Source organism: Dendropsophus ebraccatus, chromosome 15, assembly GCF_027789765.1.
Source record: "Dendropsophus ebraccatus isolate aDenEbr1 chromosome 15, aDenEbr1.pat, whole genome shotgun sequence".
NCBI classification, from domain to species: domain Eukaryota; kingdom Metazoa; phylum Chordata; class Amphibia; order Anura; family Hylidae; genus Dendropsophus; species Dendropsophus ebraccatus.
In genome coordinates this window covers 70,673,016-70,700,355 of record NC_091468.1, presented here as the reverse complement: position 1 = coordinate 70,700,355, position 27,340 = coordinate 70,673,016, and the positions used below count along the sequence as shown (strand labels likewise).

General features: G+C 43.3%; 2 long non-coding RNA genes across 4 annotated transcripts in view; one reads left to right on the top strand and one right to left on the bottom strand.

Moving 5' to 3' along the window:
• LOC138773781 (uncharacterized) overlaps positions 1-7,335 on the top strand; it is a 56,188-nt gene extending 48,853 nt beyond the window's left edge. Inside the window, exons 2-3 of the long non-coding RNA XR_011360219.1 lie at positions 4,095-4,243; positions 7,293-7,335. This is a non-coding gene — a long non-coding RNA (uncharacterized lncRNA). The remainder of the gene's footprint in view (positions 1-4,094; positions 4,244-7,292) is intronic.
• The window catches only part of LOC138773780 (uncharacterized), a 303,380-nt gene that overhangs the window by 103,436 nt on the left and 172,604 nt on the right, over positions 1-27,340 (bottom strand). The gene's annotated exons all lie outside the window — the stretch shown is intronic.

The following is a 27,340-nucleotide window of genomic DNA, read 5'->3' as shown; positions in this document are numbered from 1 at the left end:
CCGTTTCAGACTGATAAATCAATTGGGAAAAGCAGTGTTGTGCAGGGGAATCAAGCTTGGGGGCGAAAAAAAAAACCAACAACACTAAGGCTATGTTCACACATAGTATTTCTATCAGTCTTTTGGTCAGTCTTCTTTTTTGCCAACCAAAACCAGAAGTTGAAGTGACAGGACAAAATTATAATGGAAAGATTTGTATAGTTTCTGTGTTTTCATTCCACTTTTGGTTGAAAAAGACATAAATGCTACATGTGAACGTAGCCTAAAGGCCCTATCACAAGTAGTGATTATCGCCCGTATTCGGACGATATCGGTTGCTACGGACGATAATCAATTCATGTAATAGAAGACAACGATCAGCCGACATGCACAATGTCGGCTGATCATTTGTTGGGCAGATTGTTGGGCAGCAGATCACCGCTATCTCCTATGGGCCAAAGATTGTCCGGGGAGCCCCCCGCAGCTCCCAGTGGCCTCCCTTGCACTTACACAGTCGCTGTCAACGCGCATAATAGCACCTGCAGCGAGCGGGGAACGAGGAGCAAGCGAGCAATGACCTGACAGGTTGGCACTCACTTGCTCCAGCTGATTGCCCGTTTAATAGGGGCTTAATAGTAAATCAGGACAGTGTATTTTAGACAAATATAGGTAGTGGTTCATAGTAATGCTGAATATCAGTTGATATAACATCCAGTAACAGTCAATGTAGTATTTCTTATACACAGTATTGTGGCTAAAGTAAGTGCATCACTGAAGGATTTATAGTTACCCACCCAGTAATCTGTGATACTAAATGATAATCTGTTTCTTTATTACAGACCAATAAAATGTCATTTCAAAAAACATTGCAAAAAATAAATAGTGCCAGCAAACCCAAGAAACTTTGTAACGTATCTTATCAGATAAAGATTCTCCACATATCAGACTCCAATCTTGTTTCCCAATCCCTAAACTCATCACTCAAACTGTTCAAGTCTGTCATCGGATCAGCTAATTTAAGCATCACATTACAACTGCCCTTACAAATCTAAAACAGAGGTGTGGGATAAGTAAGTGGAGAGACTCACAGAGACTGCAGGGGTTTGCAGTGAATATTACACCACAATCCAGTGTTTTATTTACAGCTTACACTGCTTAGTACTACTTTGTAATGTCATCCATGCTGCTGCTGCTAATAACACACAATTTCAGCAGAACCATACATTACCTGTCCGGGCCACAGGTCTTCTTCTCCCGATCCCCCGCGGCAGCATCGGCTTCGGAGCGGGGCTGTCTGAAAACGCGGAACTTGAGCGAACGAACGTGGAATTACAGTGAACGATTAGCGATGATTTTAGGTTCAGATCTAAATCAACGGTCAACGACATACGAACGATTTTTCGATCGTTGCCTGCTATTACACAGATTGACTATTGTTTAAATTCAAACGATTTAGTGATTTTTCGCACAATAATTGTCCTGTGTAATAGAGCCCTAAGTCTATGCCTCATCCTTTCAGCTATTTTGCATCAGTGATATGTGCTGTCGGTGGGAAAACCCCTTCAATGAAAACTTGATTTTGTACCCAACAAACTCTATCTGGTCTTCAGCAAACAGATTTTTCTAGATTTTTTTTTTCATAAAAGTAAAACAAACCACAAAACTGTAATTGCAAGCAATGAAACGAAGGAGACGGATGGTTCTTCCTCGCTTAGTCCCTGCAGTACATGACTATCTCATCATAACCATTTGCTGCTTTACTATATTTTCCCTCTCGCATACATGGGCTGTAGGCAGACCGCCAGAATCTACATTAGTATCTGAAATGAAATCTGTCTGTAATTGTTAGCAAAATTTGCTACGACTGCTGCGTAAGACAATCACACATTGAAATATAGCTTGTAATGCAATAACTCATAACATTGCCTCCATAGTTCTGCTCAGTGGAAATGGGATTGAAAATGGCAGCCAGCCATCCAGCCATGCAAGAGCTTTTAGATTCATTTCCTCTGAGGTTTCGTTCACGTTCCAGGATTGATGACGCTTCTTTTAGCCTCATCTTCACTGGAGTTAATGATCATATTTAATTTCTGACAACCAAAAATCACAATGTAAAATGCCGTGAATATGGGAACTAGAACATTTGCTAGACAAACTGGTTTGGGTAAATATTAGCTGGACTTTATGTAGCTACAAGGCTATACTGTAGTCTTTGTCATGTTAGTCGAAGACCATGCATATCCCTGTAACATTACAACATTTTTTGATGCTGCTTTGCTATTTAGACAATTAATCATTGCATTGGGTTGTTTGGTGATCGAGTCTTGTGAGACTTCATGAATATGTCAATAACACAGCGAAAATTATAAGGTAGGGGGGAGTTGGGGTGTCAGGCTTCCTACCATGCCCAATTTACCAGAGTTTATGCCTGGAAACAGGTGTAAACCATGCAAAACTCTACACCTGATCCAGAGCATGACTAGGTATTGTAGAGAAACACTATATTTTATTGAAACGTGTAAAACCACATAAACATTGCTTCCCATAAAGAGGGGCAGGGGTCCTTGGGGCTATACAAGGCTGGCATCCAACAAATAACTAGTAATATTGTTACTAAATCCAGCTTAAACCACCATTACCCTCAGCCAGCCGCAACGGCTCAGGGACACCAGAACCGCAGATTTAGGCCCAAACTCCCGAAGGGAGACTGCCCCACAAAAAGTGCAACGCAAAATAACAAACTAAAGACATAAGAAAAGGTGGAGACCACACCCTTGCAGTGAATCCCCCTCTTATTCAATTGTTATCACAAACTCCAAGAAACTCTGCCTCCAGGAGACTGGGCCTGGATACAGTAAGTATTGCTGTTATATAGCTGCCTCCAGGAGACTGGACCTGGATATAGTAAGAATAGCTGTTATATAGCTGCCTTCAGGAGACTGGGCCTGGATACAGTAAGTATAGCTGTTATATAGCAGCCTTCATGAGACTGGACCTGGATACAGTAAGTATAGCTGTTATATAGCTGCCTTCAGGAGACTGGACCTGGATATAGTAAGAATAGCTGTTATATAGCTGCCTTCAGGAGACTGGACCTGGATACAGTAAGTATAGCTGTTATATAGCTGCCTTCAGGAGACTGGACCTGGATACAGTAAGTATAGCTGTTATATAGCTGCCTTCAGGAGACTGGACCTGGATACAGTAAGTATGGCTGTTATATAGCTGACTGCAGGAGACTGGACCTGGATACAGTAAGTATAGCTTTATTATAAAGCATGATAACTTGATGAGCGAACCTCGAGCATGCTGGAGTCCATCCGAACCTGATCATTCGACATTTGATTAGCTGGGGCTGCTGAAGTTGGATAAAGCTCTAAGGTTGTCTGGAAAACATGGATACAGCCAATGACTATATCCATGTTTTCCACATAGCCTTAGGGCTTTATCCAACTTCAGCAGCCACCGCTAATCAAATACCGAATGATCGGGTTTGGATGGACTCGAGCATGCTCCAGGTTCACTCATCTCTAATGATAGCTAAAATAAAATATAATTAATGTAAAATACAAACATTCTTTATTTCACATCACCAGTTGATAATAAAAGTTATAATGATAGGTATGCCTTAAAGGGACAATAACCCTACAAGTTATGTTAAAAAAGTGTCTGTTTTTCAAACATTCAAGTACATACCTCCCTTCTGGGGAAGAACTGCTGTCAATAATGTTTCTTGAATTCAAAAGTTGCAGCAAAAAGTCAAGAGTTAGGGCCCTATTACACACACAGATTCATCTGACAGCTCATTGAAGCCAAAGTCAGGAACAGACTATAAACAGAGAACAGGTCATAAAGAAAAATCTGTCAGATAATCTGTGTGTGTAATAGGACCTTTAGGTAAGTGACTGTATACTTGTGTATGGTAAGTCCCACTCGGGACCCCCTACAGGCCTACAACGTTAAGTGATTATATCACAACAAAGAATTAAAATATAAAAAAATTATTTTCATGTTTTTAAATTTTTTTTCTACTCTTTGCCTTATGCATTTCTTACTGTTGTTTACGAAGAATGAAAGTCAGTTGTAACTGGTGTAAACTTTATCTCTTTGCTCAGAAACTGCCTCTGGTTATTTATGGTACAACGAGAGCACATTCAGTGAGACATTTTTCATCCAACCTGTCTAACTTGGACTTAACAGCTACGTCTCCTTGACTGGGAGGTAATTGATGAGCCGCCATTAATCTTCAGCGTTTCTCTACCGCGTGAGTATTGGATATGCACTATGTGGTTCTCAGCAGAGATAGGTAATAGATGTCTCTTTCCTAAAGTTCCAAAGTTTATCATTACCTGTATATTTGTTCTTATCGTTTTTGGCGATGTGGGAGCAAAGATATAGCAAACTTTAATATTTAATTACAGATTAGACCATCCTACAACAAGGGCAAATATGGAACCCAAGATAGGGTAAGAATTAATAACTTCATAAGTTCAGAGAAATAAAACAATAAGAATAAAGTTAGATAAAAATGAGAACCACGAGAAAGATGGTGATGGGTACTGGGTTTTTGATAACACTTATAACAGTTTATAAACACAATAAGCTAATGCTGCACATACTTCATAAAAAGTTATCCTAAAGGCCCTATTCAACGGAACTATTATCGGCCGTATTGGGCCGATAATGGTCCAGTGGAATAGGAGGCAACAATCAGCCGACATCGTTCATGTCGGCTGATCGTTGAAGTTGTTTGTCTTTCAACATGTTGAAAGACAAACGACTTATATAGCAGTGATCTGCAGCCGCCACTCCGTGTAATAGGAGCGGCAGCAGCAGACCGCCGCTATATCCTATGGGCTGCCCGGACAATCAGCGATCACCCGGGCAGCCCCCCGCAGTCCCCCCCAGCCCTCCCCGGAGTCGATCAAGGAGCAAACGAGCACTAATAGTGCTCGTTTGCTCCTCACTGTCGGCCTGTGTAATAGGGGCTTAAGGCTATGTTCCCACTGTGGGATCTAGTGGAGAAAGGTGTCCATGATTAGGGATGAGCAAATTTACAGTAGGAACGAAGCAAAGCCCATTGTTGGATTCGGCCGACAGCTTGTCAGGCTGCTGGCTTTGGAGTCCATGCTGGGAAAAGCTGGATCCAGCACTTATCGATAGGGGGGTGACTATATCACTTTAAGAAAGACAAAGATGGCAAATAGGACCTCTCTTTTTTTTTGTTTTATTTTTTTTTTTTACTGTGTGTGAACTTCAGCTATAGTTGATAGATCTTTTTGCAAAGAGGGTCTGTCCAAATCAGATAATAAACCCTTTGGGAACAGATTTTCCAAAGTTCTCCTGATATTTGACAGTGTTTTTACATCTGAAGCAGAGTGCAAGGTGCTGAGATTTGCTTTCATCTGCTTTCATCTGCATGTTGGAAAATGTGGTTTGAAGAAGGACCCTGTGGCTGGGTATTAAATCTGTCAGCAAGCACCGGTGCTGAGCGGTAGGGTTGGTCCTTATGTGGTTTGCTGAAAATATTAAATGTCGCTGTTCTTTCACAATGCCTAAGATTTAAAAATACATCTGTACTTCATTGTTTTGTTCGGTAAAGCAAACTTTTACCGAAAGGACAAGAATATAAATAATAACAAACAAATATTAGGGGCAGATTTAATAACGCTGCAGCACGGCCTGCCAAAGGTGACAGCCTGTGTTTACTTCTCCACCTTAACCACACTGCTGGCTCCAATAGTTCACATGGAACAATGCATTAATTAATTCTATCCCGTCACATTTACTCTAGACAACCCTCACTTAGTTACTATAAATCACTATAAGGCTGGGTTCACACTGCATACGACACCAGCTGTTTTGTGACATAGCCGGGGCACAAAACGACTGGCGTCAGTGAATTTCATTTCGGTGTGCCCGCATTCCAAATCACCATAGCTGACAATGTAAGGTGCCGGATCCATACTTTACATTGTCTGCTCTGTCAGTCTTGTGTGGCTGCTATTCAATGAATAGCAGCTGCGCAAAACTGACATGTCAGTTTTTTCTGTGGCCACAAGGAATCACAGACAGAAGTATATACACTCTGTTTGGGATTCCATTGAAATCAATGTGATGGGCAATTTCACAATTTCATTAAATAACGCCTAAGACTAAAAAAAAAAAACAGATGCACACAAATGCTTCAGGTTTTTTTTTTATCCTTTTTTGGCATAAAAGGAATGAAAAAAAAAACATTTTGCAAAAACACAGTGTGAACCCAGACTAAATACTATTTGCATTTTGTTAGTGCTGCTCTACCGCTGTAATTTTTTCAGGAAAAATGCAAACCCCGTTCACACATAATTAATGCAGATACACAATGACAGACAGCATTACAGATGTGTACCCGTAACTGTCCGTACCTATCATTTGAAATAGGTGGATCTGATCTGTGCCACAAATGTGGACCGTACTAGGGCTCTTTGGTATCGTCTCGCAGCCCTTTTACAGATCTGTAGCAATTACAAATGTGCAAAAGGGTCCATAGAAATCAATATGTACTATACTCTGTATACTACACGGATCTCTAATTGCCAGGAGTATTATACTGATGTGCTCAAAGGCCACTAGCGTTTCAACAAAATTTGCAGAAATGAATAGTACAAGTAAATAAAAAGGACTCATCATATAGTAGAGAAAAAAATTATTTTCTTTCATTTATCGCCCCTTCCCCCATGCAAATTCATCGTTCACTGCTAGCTTCCATCTCCTGATAGATTAACTCACTGAAGTGTCAGGTTACAAATGGCCATAAAAGTCAAAAGGCCCTTTTACACAGAAAGATTATCTAACAGATTATCTGCCAAAGATTTGAAGCCAAAGCCAGGACTGGATTTGAAAAGAGCAGAAATCTCAGGCTTTCCTTTATGACCTGATCTCTGTTTATAGTCTGTTCCTGGTTTTGGCTTCAAATCTTTGGCAGATAATCTGTCAGATAATCTTTCTGTGTAAAAGGGCCCTAAGTATGAGACCAGAGACAAGGTTTGGTGTTTTACGTATGTACGAAAACTTCAATGGTATCCCTATAAAACCAAACTTACTAAGGCTGGGGGAGGGGTGGAGTTTCCCATACTCCCCTCCAAGAAATGAGTAAATACATCATTTAAAGTTTGATTTCATAGGGATACCATTGAAGTTCAGCATCATTGTTCTCCCGCTCTCCCCTTTTTCACTTTTTATGTACCCAAGAGGAAACCAAGAGACTTATACATGTTTTTTCTGAAGCGCATGGATTATATAATACATACTCACTACCATTATTCCTACAGTGCAAACTGCAAACACGTGAACTGACTGCTTACGCTGCAACAGACCATAGCCTATAGTTGGTATCAATAGGTGAACTGTTTCAGGTTGGTTTCATTATGTTTATAGTTTTTATGCTTTTATGCTTTTAGAAAATATATGATCCGACCTATAATCACAATGGAGGTTCTACATAAAAATTTGACATTTTACAAAGTACTTTAAAGGGAATCTGTCACTAGGTGTATGGTGCCTTAAAGGAGGGCAGCATAAACTAGTGATATAAATGCTGAACAGATCGGTGTATTATTTACATCATTGTATTCAGCTGTTCTCCTAATATGCAGGAGAATAGGATTCTTGCCACGCCCCTCCCCCTGCCCTCCAGCTGCTGATTGACAGGTGACTGCCTATACACAGCATGGATAGATAACTGCCAATCAGCAGCTGGTGGGTGGTGCTTCTCATGAATATCCAGGACTACTGAGCTCACACACATAATAGAGAGGACTACTTATTGTCCATGTTATTCAGGAGGAGATCTCTGGATCAGCTGCACAGAATAATGTAAGTGATCCATCATCCTGCTCAGCTTCTCTGTCACTAGTTTATGCTACACTCAGATAGGACATCATAAACCTACTGACAGAGTCTTTTTAAGAATACTTTATGCCATCATTGTGGTGTAATCAGATGGGTAAACAGGCACCTATCTCTTCTGTTTTAGGCAGCAAATACTGCTACCAATAAGGCGGTCCAGTCTTATCTTTGTTATGGCGCCCCCTCTCTTCTGTGTTTGCCTTACATGTTGACAATTAGGTTACATTATCTTCTACATTAAGTTTTTGTTTGTCTTCTTTTATCCCTATTTCCTTGATATGCCGAAAAGCTTCCTGAAAACTAATTCTAAACATAAGTCAATGGAAAAAGTTAAAAAAAAAAGTGTTCATGGAAAAATATACCATTAGGGACCATTTCCATGAAATCACTGGCACATCTGCTCTTAACAGGTTTCAGCTGAGAGCGCTGAATCTTAACCATAAATGCAGCATGTTACAGTAAATCTGACAAGGCTACACGAGAATATAAACTGAGAAACAAGTGGTGGAAAATGTGGCTTTTGTTTTTAAAGAAAATACTTGAAAAAAACAAAAACATAATAGATCATATATTTACTTATAGAGAGTTAAAGTGAAGCTTCTCCACTGACTAAGAGTGACTATATAACCAGAAAACTGTAAAAGATAAACAATAGATTTAAATTTATTTTTTTTACGTTTCAGTTTGTTTTCTTTGAACATTGTACCTCCTGTGTGGAGACAGTCAACAATCTGATGGTGACAGATCTCGTGCTCTTGTTAGGTGTTTCCATTACATTTCATCATGAATCAAGAGAGAAGAACATCTGTAATGGGCAAACGTTATGAGTACACTATTTTGGTTCCACACATTTCAGGTCCCTACCATACAGTAGTTGTCCATCACTTTGTTTTTTTTTACATTAACAGATCATTGCCGGCGTGGGGATGCCGGAGCAGCCGGTTTTTTTTTTAACCGCTGCCCAATTCCCGAGAATGGCGCCTGTCTAATCCCGAGCACCGTCCTTCCTTGGAGTACTAGGGGTTGGCTCACCCGCCCCAGCATGATTATCTCCCCTCTGTGACATGGTTCCATTGATTCTAATGGAGCCGCATCACGGGGGAGAGGTTTGTCAAAAAAAAAAAAAAAAAAAAGGACTGAGCCATTCGTGCCAGTCTGTTAAGGTCAAAAACTCAAAGCAATGTATCTGATGGTACAGTAGAGTTCCTGCCATTAAAAATAACTTTTGATATGTCATCAGGCCTGTCAAAAGTTATTTATCTTAGTGGGTGTCACTGCTGAGACCCACTGTGATCAGGAGATATAGCCAGGGAGAGTGCAGCGGCCGTGCAATCCACTCGCTAATTGTTAAATTGTTGGAATCTAGTAAGTCGGGGACTGGATTGCGCCGCTACACTCCTATCACTGTCTGATCGGGGCCTCCACAGTCTGACTGCAGGGTCCCAATCACTTTCCCTGGGTTCTTACCTATTTTTGTGCTGTCAGCTCTGCGATCTTCTAATAGAGTCTGCCACAGGCAGATTCTGCACGAAGATTGCAGATAACACTGGCACAGCATTGACCAGTGTATGCTCTCTAGTGACTACATGTAATAGTAACCTAGACGGACTTAAAAAGTTAAGTTTTAAAAGATATGACATAGCCCCTCCCCCAATAAAAGTTTAAATTACTTCCTTTCATATATAAAACACATAAATAAACAATTATATATTGTAGTGTGATAAATTGTCCAATCTAATAAAATATAACAATAATGTTTCTTTACAGTGAATGGTGTAAAAGAAAAAAGCACCAGGAATTTTAGATTTTTATATTTATTATACATTAGGGGAAAAAAGAGTGATAAAAACGCCCCATGTACACAAATAAAGAGACAAAACTAGAAATTGTGGCGCAAAAAAAATAAGACCCCAAACAGCATTGTAGGGTGAAAAACTATAGATCTTAGGAGACGAGGAGGAGATTTCAAAAATAAAAATTGGGGCCTGGTCCTTAAGGAGATAACAATATGTTTATGTGCTTTTTGAAATAATACCAAATAAAATTTCCTAAAGATAAGAGATTTTTCTACTTCAATTCTTCTGAAAAAAAAGAGAAAAAAAAGTCAGTATGAAGAGGTGTCTATAGTATGCCCCCTGCAGTAACTTACAAATCCATAACCTGGACCCATGCCATTGTACAGGGCTATACTCTCTATACTCAAGTTGTTGTGTGCATGAGCTCTAACTTTATCAGTATTCAGTTATCTATATAATAAAAATCAAAGTCAGTCTGTCTGTCTGTCTGTCCTTCTGTCTGTCTGTCTGTCTGTCCCAAATAGACTTCCAAACGCCTGAACCTTTTGACCCCAAATTTGGCCCACAGATACATTGGGTGCCCGGGAAGGTTATTGCGGAGGTCCCGTCCCCGCCAGATGTACAGGAGAGGAGGGGGAGGGGGAAGAGCGGCGCCCCATAGAGATGAATGGGAAAATCTCCTCACTGCAAACACAGGTGATATAATTAGCTGCAGCAGACACGGCAGTTGGAGCCTTAGCAACCAATAGGATTACTGCTTTCATTTTCACAGGGAGCAATGGTTGCTAGGGAAGCTGCCTCACAACATCCACAGTAATAACTGGTAGACCCCCTACTCCAACTATACAGTACATGTATACAGGACCCCCTACTCCATCTATACAGTACATGTATACAGGGCCCCCTACTCCATCTATACAGTACATGTATATACAGGACCCCCTATTCCATCTATACAGTACATGTATATACAGGACCCCAGGGGCGTAGCTAATGTCTCTTGGGCCCTGGTGCAAGAGGTCAACTTGGGCCCCCCCCCCCCCCCTTTCTCGATGCTATTGGTAGATATATATCTCAAGACTGATATTACCAATAATACCAGTATACAGGAAATATTATCACCGTACATATTACCGCCATACTGTTACTAAACAAATCCTGTTTACTGAGACCCATATTACCAGTACACAAGGGGAAATATTACTTCCACACCACAACCATCACCACCATATTGTTACTGACCAAATCCAGTATACTAAATCCAATAAAACACAGTACCAGATAACAACAAATAATACCACCACATACTGACTAACACCACTGCTGCTACTGACTAATACCACCACATACTGACTAACACCACTGCTGCTACTGACTAATACCACCACATACTGACTAACACCACCACTGCTACTGAATATAATCCTCTGTACATAGACCAATATCACCTCATCCAGTCATATAGAGGTGGATGCAGCTCCACACAGGCTCTATACACCATATACATTACAGTGCAGTTATATCAAGTGACTCACAGGAGACGTCTTCTCTGATTGGAGTTCTTCCCTTTTCATCTTCTTCTCCATCTGTCCTGGGCCATTATGAGAACGTCTGAGCCACGAATCCACAGAATCTGCCAGACAGACATATTAGTCTCCTCACACTGACACCATCCTCATCTCTATACACACTGCACATCTGTATTGGCCCCTTTACACCCTCATTTAGTAGCTAGCCCTGACACTATGTGATCCCCTTATAGTACATATCCCCCTCTGTGCATGCCCTATTGTATACACCCCCCATGTAGTCCACCTTATAGATGGCCCCCCAATGTTTCCCCCTTATAGATGCCCCCCCATGTTATCCCCCATATAGATGCCCCCCATGTTATCCCCGATATAGATGGCCCCCCATTTTATCCCCCTTACAGATGCCCCCCATGTTGTCCCCTCCTCCTGCCCCTTCATCACCATACTACTACCCCTTTCATCCTCCTGCCCTCCATCATCATACCACTACACCCTTCATCATCCTCTTGTTCCTTCATCATCATACCACTACACCCCCCATCATCCTCTTGTTCCATCATCATCATACCACTACACCCCCATCATCTTTTGTTTCATCATCATACCACTACACCCCCATCATCCTCTTGTTTCATCATCATACCACTACACCCCCATCATCCTCTTGTTTCATCATCATACCACTACACCCCCCATCATCCTCTTGTTCCATCATCATCATACCACTACACCCCCCATCATCCTCTTGTTCCATCATCATCATACCACTACACCCCCCATCATCCTCTTGTTTCATCATCATCATACCACTACACCCTCCATCATCCTCTTGTTTCATCATCATACCACTACACCCCCATCATCCTCTTGTCCCATCATCATACCACTACACCCCCATCATCCTCTTGTTCCATCCTCATACCACTACACCCCCATCATCCTCTTGTTCCATCCTCATACCACTACACCCCCATCATCCTCTTGTCCCATCATCATACCACTACACCCCTCATCTTCCTCTTGTTCCATCATCATCCTCATACCACTACACCCCCATCATCCTCTTGTCCCATCATCATACCACTACACCCCCATCATCCTCTTGTTCCATCCTCATACCACTACACCCCCATCATCCTCTTGTTCCATCCTCATACCACTATACCCCCCATCATCCTCTTGTTCCATCATCATCATACCACTACACCCCCCATCATCCTCTTGTTCCATCATCATACCACTACACCCCCATCATCCTCTTGTTCCTTCATCATACCACTACACCCCCAACATCCTCTTGTTCCATCATCATACCACTACACCCCCATCATCCTCTTGTTCCATCCTCATACCACTACACCCCCATCATCCTCTTGTTCCATCACCATACCACTACACCCCCATCATCCTCTTGTTCCATCCTCATACCACTACACCCCCATCATCCTCTTGTTCCATCATCATACCACTACACCCCCCATCATCCTCTTGTTCCATCATCATACCACTACACCCCCATCATCCTCTTGTTCCATCATCATACCACTACACCCCCCATCATCCTCTTGTTCCATCATCATCATACCACTACACCCCCCATCATCCTCTTGTTTCATCATCATCATACCACTACACCCTCCATCATCCTCTTGTTTCATCATCATACCACTACACCCCCATCATCCTCTTGTCCCATCATCATACCACTACACCCCCATCATCCTCTTGTTCCATCCTCATACCACTACACCCCCATCATCCTCTTGTTCCATCCTCATACCACTACACCCCCATCATCCTCTTGTCCCATCATCATACCACTACACCCCTCATCTTCCTCTTGTTCCATCATCATCCTCATACCACTACACCCCCATCATCCTCTTGTCCCATCATCATACCACTACACCCCCATCATCCTCTTGTTCCATCCTCATACCACTATACCCCCCATCATCCTCTTGTTCCATCATCATCATACCACTACACCCCCCATCATCCTCTTGTTCCATCATCATCATACCACTACACCCCCCATCATCCTCTTGTTCCATCATCATACCACTACACCCCCATCATCCTCTTGTTCCTTCATCATACCACTACACCCCCATCATCCTCTTGTTCCATCATCATACCACTACACCCCCCATCATCCTCTTGTTCCTTCATCATACCACTACACCCCCATCATCCTCTTGTTCCATCCTCATACCACTACACCCCCATCATCCTCTTGTTCCATCCTCATACCACTACACCCCCATCATCCTCTTGTTCCACCACCATACCACTACACCCCCATCATCCTCTTGTTCCATCATCATACCACTACACCCCCATCATCCTCTTGTTCCATCATCATACCACTACACCCCCCATCATCCTCTTGTTCCATCATCATACCACTACACCCCCCATCATCCTCTTGTTTCATCATCATCATACCACTACACCCTCCATCATCCTCTTGTTTCATCATCATACCACTACACCCCCATCATCCTCTTGTCCCATCATCATACCACTACACCCCCATCATCCTCTTGTTCCATCCTCATACCACTACACCCCCATCATCCTCTTGTTCCATCCTCATACCACTACACCCCCATCATCCTCTTGTCCCATCATCATACCACTACACCCCTCATCTTCCTCTTGTTCCATCATCATCCTCATACCACTACACCCCCATCATCCTCTTGTCCCATCATCATACCACTACACCCCCATCATCCTCTTGTTCCATCCTCATACCACTACACCCCCCATCATCCTCTTGTTCCATCATCATCATACCACTACACCCCCCATCATCCTCTTGTTCCATCATCATCATACCACTACACCCCCCATCATCCTCTTGTTCCATCATCATCATACCACTACACCCCCCATCATCCTCTTGTTCCATCATCATACCACTACACCCCCCATCATCCTCTTGTTCCATCATCATACCACTACACCCCCATCATCCTCTTGTTCCTTCATCATCATACCACTACACCCCCCATCATCCTCTTGTTCCTTCATCATACCACTACACCCCCATCATCCTCTTGTTCCATCCTCATACCACTACACCCCCATCATCCTCTTGTTCCATCCTCATACCACTACACCCCCATCATCCTCTTGTTCCATCCTCATACCACTACACCCCCATCATCCTCTTGTTCCACCACCATACCACTACACCCCCATCATCCTCTTGTTCCATCCTCATACCACTATACCCCCCATCATCCTCTTGTTCCATCATCATACCACTACATTCCCATCATCCTCTTGTTCCATCATCATACCACTACACCCCCCATCATCCTCTTGTTCCACCACCATACCACTACACCCCCCATCATCCTCTTGTTCCTTCATCATACCACTACACCCCCCATCATCCTCTTGTTCCTTCATCATACCACTACACCCCCATCATGTCCTTTAAAACAAAAAAATCTTTACTCACCTGAATGGTTCCTCTAGTCTTCTAGTCACGCGCGCTGGCGGGCTTCTCGCGGCGGGGGCGGGGCTTCCCGCGGAGGGGGCGGAGCTTCGCGGGACCTGTCTTTTGCCTACCTGATGCTCCCAGCCCCGCACGTCAGCCGGCCCCGTCCCAGCCGCCTCTTGTGATCGCAGGCAAAACATTGCTTGCGGTCACAAGAGGGAGTGGGAGGGGAGCAGTGCAGTGGCAAGGGGGGGCCTCGCGGGCCCCCCCTTGGTAGCGGCCCGGTCGCGGCGGTGACCGCCGCGACCGTGGTAGCTACGCCACTGCAAGCAGCTTCGGGGACACAGCAAGGTGGCATGGGGGGCCCAGCCGGGCCCCCTGGCTGGCGGGCCGGGTCGCAACTGCGACCGTTGCGACCCCTGTAGCTACGCCACTGCAGGACCCCCTACTCCATCTATACAGTACATGTATATACAGGACCGCAAAAGAATAGCGGAGGTATTCTCGGGGGTAGATTCTACTGACTCCACGCAGGACATGAAAAAAGCCATATGGAACTATGAGAAAACAAAGAAAAAACAACTAAAAATATGGTGGCATGTCAATACTCTGAAGGAGTACGTGGAGAGAAATATGATCCCCCGTGGACTACGAGTAAGGAAACCGCCCAATCCTACAGAAGGCGAGGACTATGCTATGGAGTGGAACTCTGCTCTTTCCACCTGCTCTTTCACCCTCATGAACATTATAATCCAGAAGGGTGGGAGCAAACTGACGTTATTGGACACTAACCTTAAAGAGCTGGAACTTACCATGCAAACTTACCAACGGCTGCCTGGGTATGAGTCCGAAATGGAACAGACAGCAAAAGTCCTGAAAGACTATGAGGATGACATCATCACTACCAAAAAAACAAAGTTTTCACGTGATCAAAAGGACTATTCCACCAACGCTGTTTACACATGGTGGGAAAAAAGACGCAGAGCAAAAACCGCTCATGAACCCCATGGCTCTACAGCCCAAAGACAAAGGACTGTCACGTTTGCCTCTACCGATGCGGATACTTCTGACACATTATTCTAGAAGGGGAAAGTATTATTTGTACTGATATGGTTATGAACACTAACAAGATACCAGTTCCGAACCCGGACTTCTATCCCGTTAATTCCAGAGCACCCTGTATGGATGTTTTCCAAACACGGGTTGAGGAAGAGTTAACTGCACTAGCCAATAGGTCCCGCCTCGAAACTGGCAAAGACAACCTGTCTAATGGGGAGAGACGAGCTCTGAAGGAGTTAATCTCTAACCCCTATCTTACCATACGCCAATCGGACAAAGGAGGGTCGGTGGTTGTCCTGGACAGGGACCTATATGTCCGGGAGGTTTTCAACATCCTCAGTGACACCTCCACATATAGGTCTCTCTCATCGGACCCCACCAGTGTAATGAAAAAGAAGTTGCAGGACATCCTGGATACAGGGCAAGAGGGAGGTTTCTTGACACCCAAACAATGTGAACATATGATGCCAGTTTTTCCTAGAGTCCCTATTTTTCATGCCCTACCCAAAACTCATAAGGGGGTTTTTCCCCCACCCCTTCGCCCGATTGTTTCGGGCATAGGCTCCCTATTAGAGCCTCTATGCACATGGCTAGACATTCTCCTACAGCCTCTGGCTACACGCAGCATAGGGTTCATCCGTGATAGCAAAAGTCTCCTTGCCACGTTGGATGAATTGCCACCCATACAGGATGCCACATGGCTGTCGTGTGATGTGGTGGCACTCTATCCATCACTGCCACATGACCTCTCCATTACTGCTTTATCATACCATCTGCACAAATACAGTAACTACAGCAATGATCTTTGTACTTACATTCTTGAGGTCACACATTTTCTACTGTCTAATAATTATTTTCAATTTACAGACAAATTCTTTCTTCAGGTCAGGGGCTGCCCCATGGGGGCTGCTTTCTCCCCGTCGCTTGCTAACATCTACATGTCATATTGGGAGGAGGTCGTCCTGCACAATGTACACAATCCATACCGGGGATTTATCCTCTGGTACGGTAGGTACATCGACGACCTCCTCCTGATATGGGCGGGCGACGAGGAGAGAGCTAAGGATTTCGTTAAATACATTAATGGCAACACACTGAATTTAAAATTTACTTTCCAGCACGAAATCCATTCGATTTCCTTTTTAGATGTCTTGTTGTCCTTTGATGAAGGTAAGGTCACTAGTACACTTTTCAGAAAACCCTCTGCGGGCAATGGAATACTACACGCAGACAGTAGTCACCCTAAACATGTGACCAGAAATCTCCCCATTGGGGAATTCATAAGGGCAATACGCAACTGTACGACTGAACAAGCATACCTGGCCACAGCGGCGCAGCTATCCAATAGATTGCGTAACAGGGGCTACAGTGTCCACACTATTAACAGAGCACGCAACATTGCCGAAAGTCATGACAGAGCATATCATCTCACAGACAGACATAAACAAAGAAAGCATACACCTGATCATAAACATCCACTCACCTTTTCCACACCCTTCAGTCCACAGTTTAAGGATATCCAAACTATCATCACAAAATACATACCTATCCTGTTTCAAGACAAACTGTGTGAACAAGTACTTACAGGAGGAGTCAAATGCGTAGCCAAGAAAGGCCAAACTTTAGGCAATATGTTGTCTCCATCAACACTTAAAGTTGACCGCAACTCTGACAATAGGGGAAACTGGCTTAAAATGACTGGTTTCTTTAAATGTGCTGCCCCTAGATGCCCGATGTGTACCTTCACTGCCAAGAACACCTCTTTTGTGTCCCACATCATGGGGACCTCTTTCAAGATTAAGAGTTTCATCAATTGCGCTAGTACATATGTGGTGTACCTGGCGGAATGTTCCTCCTGTCATGTACAATATGTGGGGTCCACCGTGAGGAAACTCAAGGTCCGCTTTGCTGAACACATGCGGGACATTCGCTCCACAACTAGTTTCCCTGGGAACAAATCTATGTCTGGTTTATCCAGACATTTCCACCAATGTCACGAGGGCGACACTAGTACCCTGAAAATAATAGCCATAGAAAAAGTAAATAAACCCCCAAGGGGAGGGGATTGGGTCAAGCTTCTCAGAAAAAGGGAGGCATATTGGATACTTAACCTGGCCACACGTTTCCCACAGGGCATGAATCTCAAGACAGACTTATTCTATATTTTTTGAGTTTCACATATGTATCTATTTGTATCCATTTTTCTCTGCTATTCTTTGCCTCACTTGCCTGGTTATTATATATACGCCTTGTTACTATACAGTTCTTACTCAGTTGTTATTCATATTACACGTATTTGCCATGCATTTTATACAGCTCCTCGGCTATGTTTCGAGGGGGGCGTTCCTTTCTTTCTCCTACCCCTTAGGGGGAGGGGCTAGTGGGAACAGGTACATCCTACAAACTATATAAAGGTTCACTATGTTACATACTCATTGCCATGATTAAGGAGGGTTGCCTCCGCAACGCGTCGGCGCGGTTTTAATCTGTTTTTATTTTTGTATGTACCAATAAAGTTTTTCGCATCACCACAAGGAGCTGTGGAATTTTCCTATATTGGATATATACAGGACCCCCTACTCCATCTATACAGTACATGTATATACAGGACCCCTTACTCCATCTATACAGTACATGTATACAGGACCCCCTACTACATCTATACAGTACATATATATACAGGGCCCCCCACTCCATCTATACAGTACATATATATACAGGACCCCCTACTCCATCTATACAGTACATGTATATACAGGACCCCCTACTCCATCTATACAGTACATGTATATACAGGACCCCCTACTCCATCTATACAGTACATGTATATACAGGACCCCTTACTCCATCTATACAGTACATGTATACAGGACCCCCTACTACATCTATACAGTACATATATATACAGGGCCCCCTACTCCATCTATACAGTACATATATATACAGGACCCCCTACTCCACCTATACAGTACATGTATATACAGGACCCCCTACTCCATCTATACAGTACATGTATACAGGACCCCCTACTCCATCTATACAGTACATGTATATACAGGACCCCCTACTCCATCTATACAGTACATGTATACAGGACCCCCTACTCCATCTATACAGTACATGTATATACAGGACCCCCTACTCCATCTATACAGTACATGTATATACAGGACCCCTTACTCCATCTATACAGTACATGTATATACAGGGCCCCCTACTCCATCTATACAGTACATGTATATACAGGACCCCTTACTCCATCTATACAGTACATGTATACAGGATCCCCTACTCCATCTATACAGTACATATATATACAGGGCCCCCTACTCCATCTATACAGTACATATATATACAGGACCCCCTACTCCATCTATACAGTACATGTATATACAGGACCCCCTACTCCATCTATACAGTTCATGTATACAGGACCCCCTACTCCATCTATACAGTACATGTATACACAGGACCCCCTACTCCATGTATACAGTACATATATATACAGGACCCCCTACTCCAACTATACAGTATATGTATATACAGGGCCCCCTACTCCATCTATACAGTACATGTATATACAGAACCCCCTACTCCATCTATACAGTACAGGTATACAGGACCCCCTACTCCATCTATACAGTACATGTATATACAGGACCCCCTACTCCATCTATACAGTACAGGTATATACAGGACCCCCTACTCCATCTATACAGTACATGTATACAGGACCCCCTACTCCATCTATACAGTACATGTATACATGACCCCCTACTCCATCTATACATTACATGTATACAGGACCCCCTACTCCATCTATACAGTACATGTATATACAGGACCCCCTACTCCATCTATACAGTACATGTATACAGGACCCCCTACTCCATCTATACAGTACATGTATATACAGGACCCCCTACTCCATTTATACAGTACATGTATATACAGGGCACTACAGGAATACCAAACTGTGACTGGGTAACACTGCCACACCAGACCTGACCAATACCGCCATACTGTGCTGGATAACACTTTCATACCAGATCTGATCAATACTGCCATATACTGTCACTGGATAACACTGCCACACCAGACCTGACCAATACCACCATACTGTGACTGGATGACACTGCCATACCAGACCTGACCAATACCGCTATACTGTGACTGGATAACACTGCCATACCAGACCTGACCAATACCACCATACTGTGACTGGATAACACTGTCATACCAGACCTGACCAATACCGCCATACTGTGACTGGATAACACCATCATATCAGACCTGACCAATACCGCCATACTGTGACTGGATAACACCGCCATACCAGACCTGACCAATACCACCATACTGTGACAGGATAACACTGTCATAACACACCTGACCAATACCGCCATAATATGACTGGAAAAAACTGCTATACCAGACCTGACCAATACTGCCATACTGTAACTGGATAACACTGTCATACCACACCTGACCAATACCGCCATACTGTGACTGGATAACACTGCCATACCACACCTGACCAATATCGCCAAGCTGTGACTGGATAACACCACTATACCAAACCTGACCAATACCACCACACTGTGACTGAATAACACTGCCATACCAGACCAATACCGCCATACTGTGACTGGATAACACCGCCATACCAGACATGACCAATACCGACACACTGTGACTGAATAACACTGCCATACCAGACCTGACCAATACTGCCATACTCTGACTGGATAACACCTCTATACAAGACCTGACCAAAGATTTTCTGGCAAGTCTGAACGGGAGGGTACTGCCCCTCTGCAAGGTGCTACCCTACGCACCAGACCATGGGTGCCTAATGGTAAATACGACCCTCCTGGTATACAGGACACTACAGGTATACAGGACCCCAAAACTATACACTACAACTGCACGGGACCTCCACCAACTATATACTACAGGTAAACAGGACCGCAAACTTTACACTACAGGTATACAGGACCTCCACCAACTATATACTTCAGGTATACAGGACCTCCACCAACTATATACTACAGGTATATAGGACCCCAAACTATATACTACAGGTATACAGGACCTCAAAAACTATACACTACAGGTATACAGGACCTACACCAACTCTATACTACAGGTATACAGCACCTTCACCAACTCTTTACTACAGGTATACAGGACCCCAAAGCTATATACTACAGGTATACAGGAACTCCACCAACTATACACTACAGGTATACAGGACCCCAAACTATACACTACAGGTATACAGGACCCCAAAGCTATATACTACAGGTATACAGGAACTCCACCAACTATATACTACAGGTATATAGGACCCCAAACTATACACTACAGGTATACAGGACCTCCACCAACTCTATACTACAGTTATACAGGACCCTCAAACTATGCACTACAGGTATACAGGACCCCCGAACTATATACTACAGGTATACAAGACTTCCACCAATTATACACTACAGGTATCCAGGACCCTTAAACTATAAACTACAGGTATACAAGACCTCCACCAACTATACATTACAGGTATACAGCACCAACTATATACTACAGGTATACAGGACCCCCGGGCTATACAGTACAGGTATACAGGACCTTCACCAACTGTACACTGCAGGTATACAGGACCTTCCTCAACTATACACTACAGGTATACAGCCCCCCCAACTACACACTACAGGTATACAGGACCCCCCCAACTATACACTATAGGTATACAGCCCCCCCAACTATGCACTACAGATATGCAAGACCCCTAAAAACTATACATTGTGGGTATACAGAACCCCTCGAACTATGCACTACAGGTATACACTAATTCCACTGATTAACTTAGATGAAACAATACCTTTAGCTTTGCCTCCTGGGCACCTTAGAACAAATCTAATTAACACACTGACACTTTATACCCGGGCAGCGCCGGGTACATTTTCTAGTAATATATAAAACACAACAAAAATGTATAAATGATGCAAAAATATAAACTGAATGCTTAGGTTTATAGTACTATACAAAGCGGCACCCATCCAACCTTCCAAAATTCCAGCTAAAGCACACTCACTTCTAGCACACATCCGCTTTATCTAACCCAATGGGCCAATACAATTTCTGTATAATTTTTTTTATATGAAAACTTATAGATCTAGGCAAAAACCATGTGAACCTACACTTACACCTGTCTCTACATTAGCTCTGTATTATGGACTAGATTTGAGCAAACTTGCCAACAGAACCTGAATGCTCGGTATTTGACTACCAAAGACTGCAGAAGAAGGATGCAATAGGCTGTATCCATGTTGTCTCGGCAGCCCTAGGGCTACATCCATCTTCTACAGGCAGCGGGTTTTAAATGTTGAGCGTTCGGGTTTGGATGAACCCAAAAATACAGATACAGTAATGATGAAATATATAATAATGTGAAAAAAAGACTTAAGCCCCTAAAACATGGGGCAATTAGTGGGATCAAGCAAGTGCCAACCTGTCAGAACAGCACTCGCTTGCTCTTTGTTCCGCCCTCACTGCCAGCGCTATTACATGCACTGGCAGCAAGCGGGTAAGTCGGGGGGATGTTTGTTTTACTATTACACAGAGCAATGGCAGCAAATTGATGCTATCCTAGTCGTTAGTCTTTCAATATTTTGGCTGACCGTTGCCTTTTGTTACACAAAGCAATTATTGGCCAAATACGGCCGATAATCAATTTGTGTAATAGGGCCTTTACACCTCACGCACAAGGTTATATGGGCCTATAATATGGGATCAATAACCAACTTTACAACTATAGTGTGCATTTTTGTGACTCCATGTACCATGGGACATAAGGAATCCTAAAATCTCTTCATAAGGAAAGAATACCCATGTACCCATGTATAATAGCATACAATATTATAATATTTCTAGGGGAGGAATATTTCTATGGTGCCTAGTGGAGACTGCCTCCTGGCCCATGGCGCAGACCCATGTAAACTCTGTCTGGCACTATACAAGGTCTATGAACGGGTCAGACACCCATCTAAGCTATTGGGCCCACCGGCAATAATGGAAACATGAAAGCATAAACAGACCTTTGTACTACTGTACTATATATATGACACTTATACATAATCTTCCACAGTACAGGACACACCCCTCCCCACGTCAAAGATATGAGAGTGATGTCTACCTTGAAACATTATGGCACCAAAAATATAATGTTCAAATCTCTTACAGCTGTGTCACACTGACTTCTTATCAGCTGCTTACAGTGAAGTGGGTACGCCATGTGGAACCCACCTACGCCATGTGGAACCCACCCACGCCATGTGGAGCGCACCCACGCCATGTGTAACTCACCCACGCCATGTGGAACTCACCCACGCCATGTGAAACCCATCCACGCCATGTGGAGCGCACCCACGCCATGTGAAACCCACCCACGCCATGTGGACCCATCCACGCCATGTGGAGCCCACCCACGCCATGTGGAGCCCACCCACGCCATGTGGAGCCCACCCACGCCATGCAACAACACGGACATAAATACCATTATTTTCTATGAAATTTAACTTGCCTCTCTGTACAAAATGACCTTGTATACCACGGCTGTTACATGTCATACAAACCATTGAATTGTCCAACTTCTATAAACTATTGCAAGAAGAAAGTGAAGACATTAGTTACTCTTAGTGAGGATCCAAGCAGATGGAAGCCATCATAAGAAAATGATGGTGTCTTTGGGCCGCATCTACTGCAACAGTAACTAACCAACCACCTGTTGAATAGATAAGCGCAACTCGAGAATGCAGCCCTAGGGATTCTGGGAACACATGGATACAGTCTATGGCCTATGACTGTATCCATGTTTTCCAGGACTCCCTAGGGCTGCGTCCAACTTCTTGGAAAATAACTCTACTACAATGTCGTAAATCATACATAGTGTGTACTGTGACGCAGTGCAGCCCGTAAAGCAGCACCTAATAATTAATATACATACTTAGTGTGACAGTATAAGATACAGCACAGGTTCCCTCTGCTATACATCATCTATTTCAGAGAGTGATGGGGTAAGGGGGGTGGAAAGAGGGGATAGGGAGAGGGAATCAAAGGCCAACAGCTTGGTTGAAAGACAACATCACACAAGGGGAGAGGAGGAAGGAGAGGGGTATCAATCCTCTTCTTCCTTATCCAAGCAGGTTCGGTGTTGATGCCCCTCTTCAGTGCAGAGCAGGGTATTGGCTGCACATTACAGATTATTGCCGTCTACATTACAGAGGAGCAAAGTGAAGACGGGTTTGCTGAGTTCATTATAATCTATGGAGTAGGGAGGGGCAGAGGGGGATGAGTGAGCAGGTAGAGCAGAGAAACAGCTGTGCAGTTTAGACACATAAAACGCCAGACTCACAGGTCAGAAAGGTCACTGCAGGTCTGGGAGCTTGGTGAGAGAAAATTGCAGGATGATGTGCTGTGCAGGGCTGCCTTTTCACTTCTCCGTGCTTACGCATCCCCCTCAGCCCCTCCCCCCTTCATGGACCATAATGGACAGGAAGGAAAACAGCTTTTTGAGTACAGAAGGAAATTCTTTTGCCTAATAAAACCTATTACAGAGTTTCTTAAAAATTGCTTGTACTATTCATACTTACTGATTTCTGAAAAGTGATATACTTTAAGTCTCCACATGTCTTTATGATGGACCCTTTGACCCATGGTTTTGCTTAAATCATAATATAAGTGTGTAGTGACTTTAGAGTAACATAATGACATATATTAAAGAAATCCAAGTTATGGTCCTGCAGGATTGATAGTTTTATCTTGTTGTGTAACAGAATTGTATGAAAGGGTTAAAAATTTGGCAGCATCAATCACAGGACACAATGATATAGGGCTGCTTGTTCAGGTTGAGTCAAGCAATCTCATCCCAGCCAGTGTCTGATAACATTACACGGCCATTCTCCTTTATGACTGACAGAACGGACTTTGGAACGTCCTGTCCTGGCGGTCAGCTGGGCACGCTAGTTAAAGACTGACTGAAACTGAAGGAATTACATGCAAGTTGTTTATGTTTCGGATAGGTTTTGCATGCTGCCGTAACTGTGATGGGCCTAATGCAGGCGACACTTGTACTTTCTTACATACTATAAATAGGGGATCTGAGGAATCAGAGGGGTCAGTGGATGGCTGCAGCGGTGATATATGTACAGGAGCATTCATCCCTGAATCCAAGTAAACACAACAGGGTTAAAATGAAGAATATAACTACTTTTTTTTTTTAATTAGATCACACATCTTAATCAAATTTTTAACAGTAAGAATACTTCTTTATGTATCCAGAAAATTACTTTAATATTTCATTCAGATAAAAAATGTCTTAAAGGGAACCTGTCACCAAGACAATGCTATCTATTCTATCACCATTATGTTATGGAGCAGGAAGAACTGAGCAGTGTAATAACATGCAGCTAGGTCTGTTACCCCCTACCTGTTCTGGGTCACATTGTGCTGCCATCATCTCCCTTTGTCTCAGCTTCTCTTGCTTTGAGCTGGCCTCCTGGAGGATTGGGCTCCCCCTAGTGGCAGGCATGCACATGTCCACCTGTATTTATAAGCTCAGCCCTCAGGCTCTGGAGTCTTCTGGCATGTTCTCCTGAGGGTATATATAATCTCCACCTCCTCATCTCCTTGGTCAGTTGTTTTTGTTTATCAGTCAGCAGCCACATCTGTGCTCCCTGGCTATCCGCCACTTCCTAGCGTTCTTCTAACTATTTGGGTCTCTGTCTTTTCTCATATCCAGCTCAGCTTCAGTCTGAAATACGTCCTAATATTGCATCCTGCACTTCTACCACAGAGGAAGAGCACCTAGTCCCGGACTCCAGAACTTCTTCAGTTCTTCAGCTGGTGGTCGCTGAGGTCCTTCTCTGAGAGGGGTGACCTGGGAGTTCTCTGCAGCGAAGTCTATCGTGCCTTGCGGTGATCCAGAGGATCCACTTCTACGTGCTTGGACCATCCATTACAAGCAGATTGATAAATATCTTTGTGGTAAAAGATTCTCTACAACTTGTAACTTGTTGATTGAAATCCCAAAAGGTTTAGAACAAGATGGCGGACACACAATTTAATACACATAAAAAAGGGTATACTCACCTGTCCACGCTCCCGCAGTGTCTTACTCCGGGACTCCAGCCCACTCAGCTTTTAACAGCGTTATGGCTGTGATTGGCTGTACGGGCTGTCACACTTGAGACAAGAGTGACAGCATACTCAGCCGATCACTGACAGTGGCGCTGTCCCGTTTTTGGTGGCTGTGGGTGACACTCGAGACAAGTTAAAGAGGACACAGGGGGCGCGTTGACAGGTAAGTATTAATGGGCGAACTTTTGGAATCGCAATAACAAAGTGGAACATCTGCTGTCATTTAGCTGTTTTAGTGCAATTCATTTAAGGTTCAATTTGGATAAACCAGAACCCGAAAGTTTGGTGAACTTGCATGGATTGTGTTTATCTGTATTTCTGTAGCAAATCATTATTTAACCTTCAAATCAGAATTTGCCCTTCAGTGATTATGGCTCTTAAGTAGAGATGAGCAAGTACAATAATGCTTGAATGCTCGTCTTCTCTACTTTTTAGCAGTACTTTCATTACTGTCACATGCATGTTTACAGAGTTAAAAAAAAAGATAACAGGTATATATAGATAACACAGGATCCACCATTCACAATAGGTGATGGTCACTTCCCCTCCTCCCCTTCACGGCCCATTCAAAACACTCTCCCATAATGAATCAATGAATCATCTCCAGACGACAGGTCTTTATGATCCACATGGTACTGTTATTCAGGGAGCACAAAAAACAATCAGACAAGAAGACTGTCCCTTTAACTATATGCAGAAAATGAAACGTAAAAAATCTACAATCAGAAAATATAAATAGATTGCAAAGAGAACTTGTATAAATTTTAAATGAGTAAAAAATAGGTTATACTTTTAACATCCTGTTATTTCAGACTGGGCAGGCAAACGTTAACTTAGCTGTAAACTTGCTCAAGGAAAGACGTGAACATCTGGTCTTCATCACATGTTGGCACTTTGCTGCTTGCGTGTGATGTAAGGTGGCTGGTGCCTTGGGTTTCCTAAATGTGCATGGATTGTTTTTATCTGTATTTCTGTAGCAAATCATTATTTAACCTTCAAACCAATATTTGCCCTTCAGTAATTATGACTCTTAGGGCCCTATTCCACGGTACGATTATCGTTCGAATTATCGTTACATCGTTCTGATCTAAACAGTAATCATTCGGTTGAATAGCAGTTAACGATTAAAGGACGAACGAGAAATCGTTGATCGACCTGGACCTGGACCTATTTTTATCGTTACTCGTTCACCAATCGTTCACATCGAATAGGACGTCGTTCACAGTAGCAACGAATGCAATAGTGACGACAAGACGACCGCAAGAACGATCATAAGTAACCATTATCGTTCCATGTAAATGGGTGAATAATTTCAGGCCGTTCGCAATAGCGGTCGTTTGAAATAGTTTATCGTTAACAATTATGCAAACGATAATCGTCCCGTGCAATAGGGCCCTTAAGTAGAGATGAGCGAGTATGATAATGCTTGA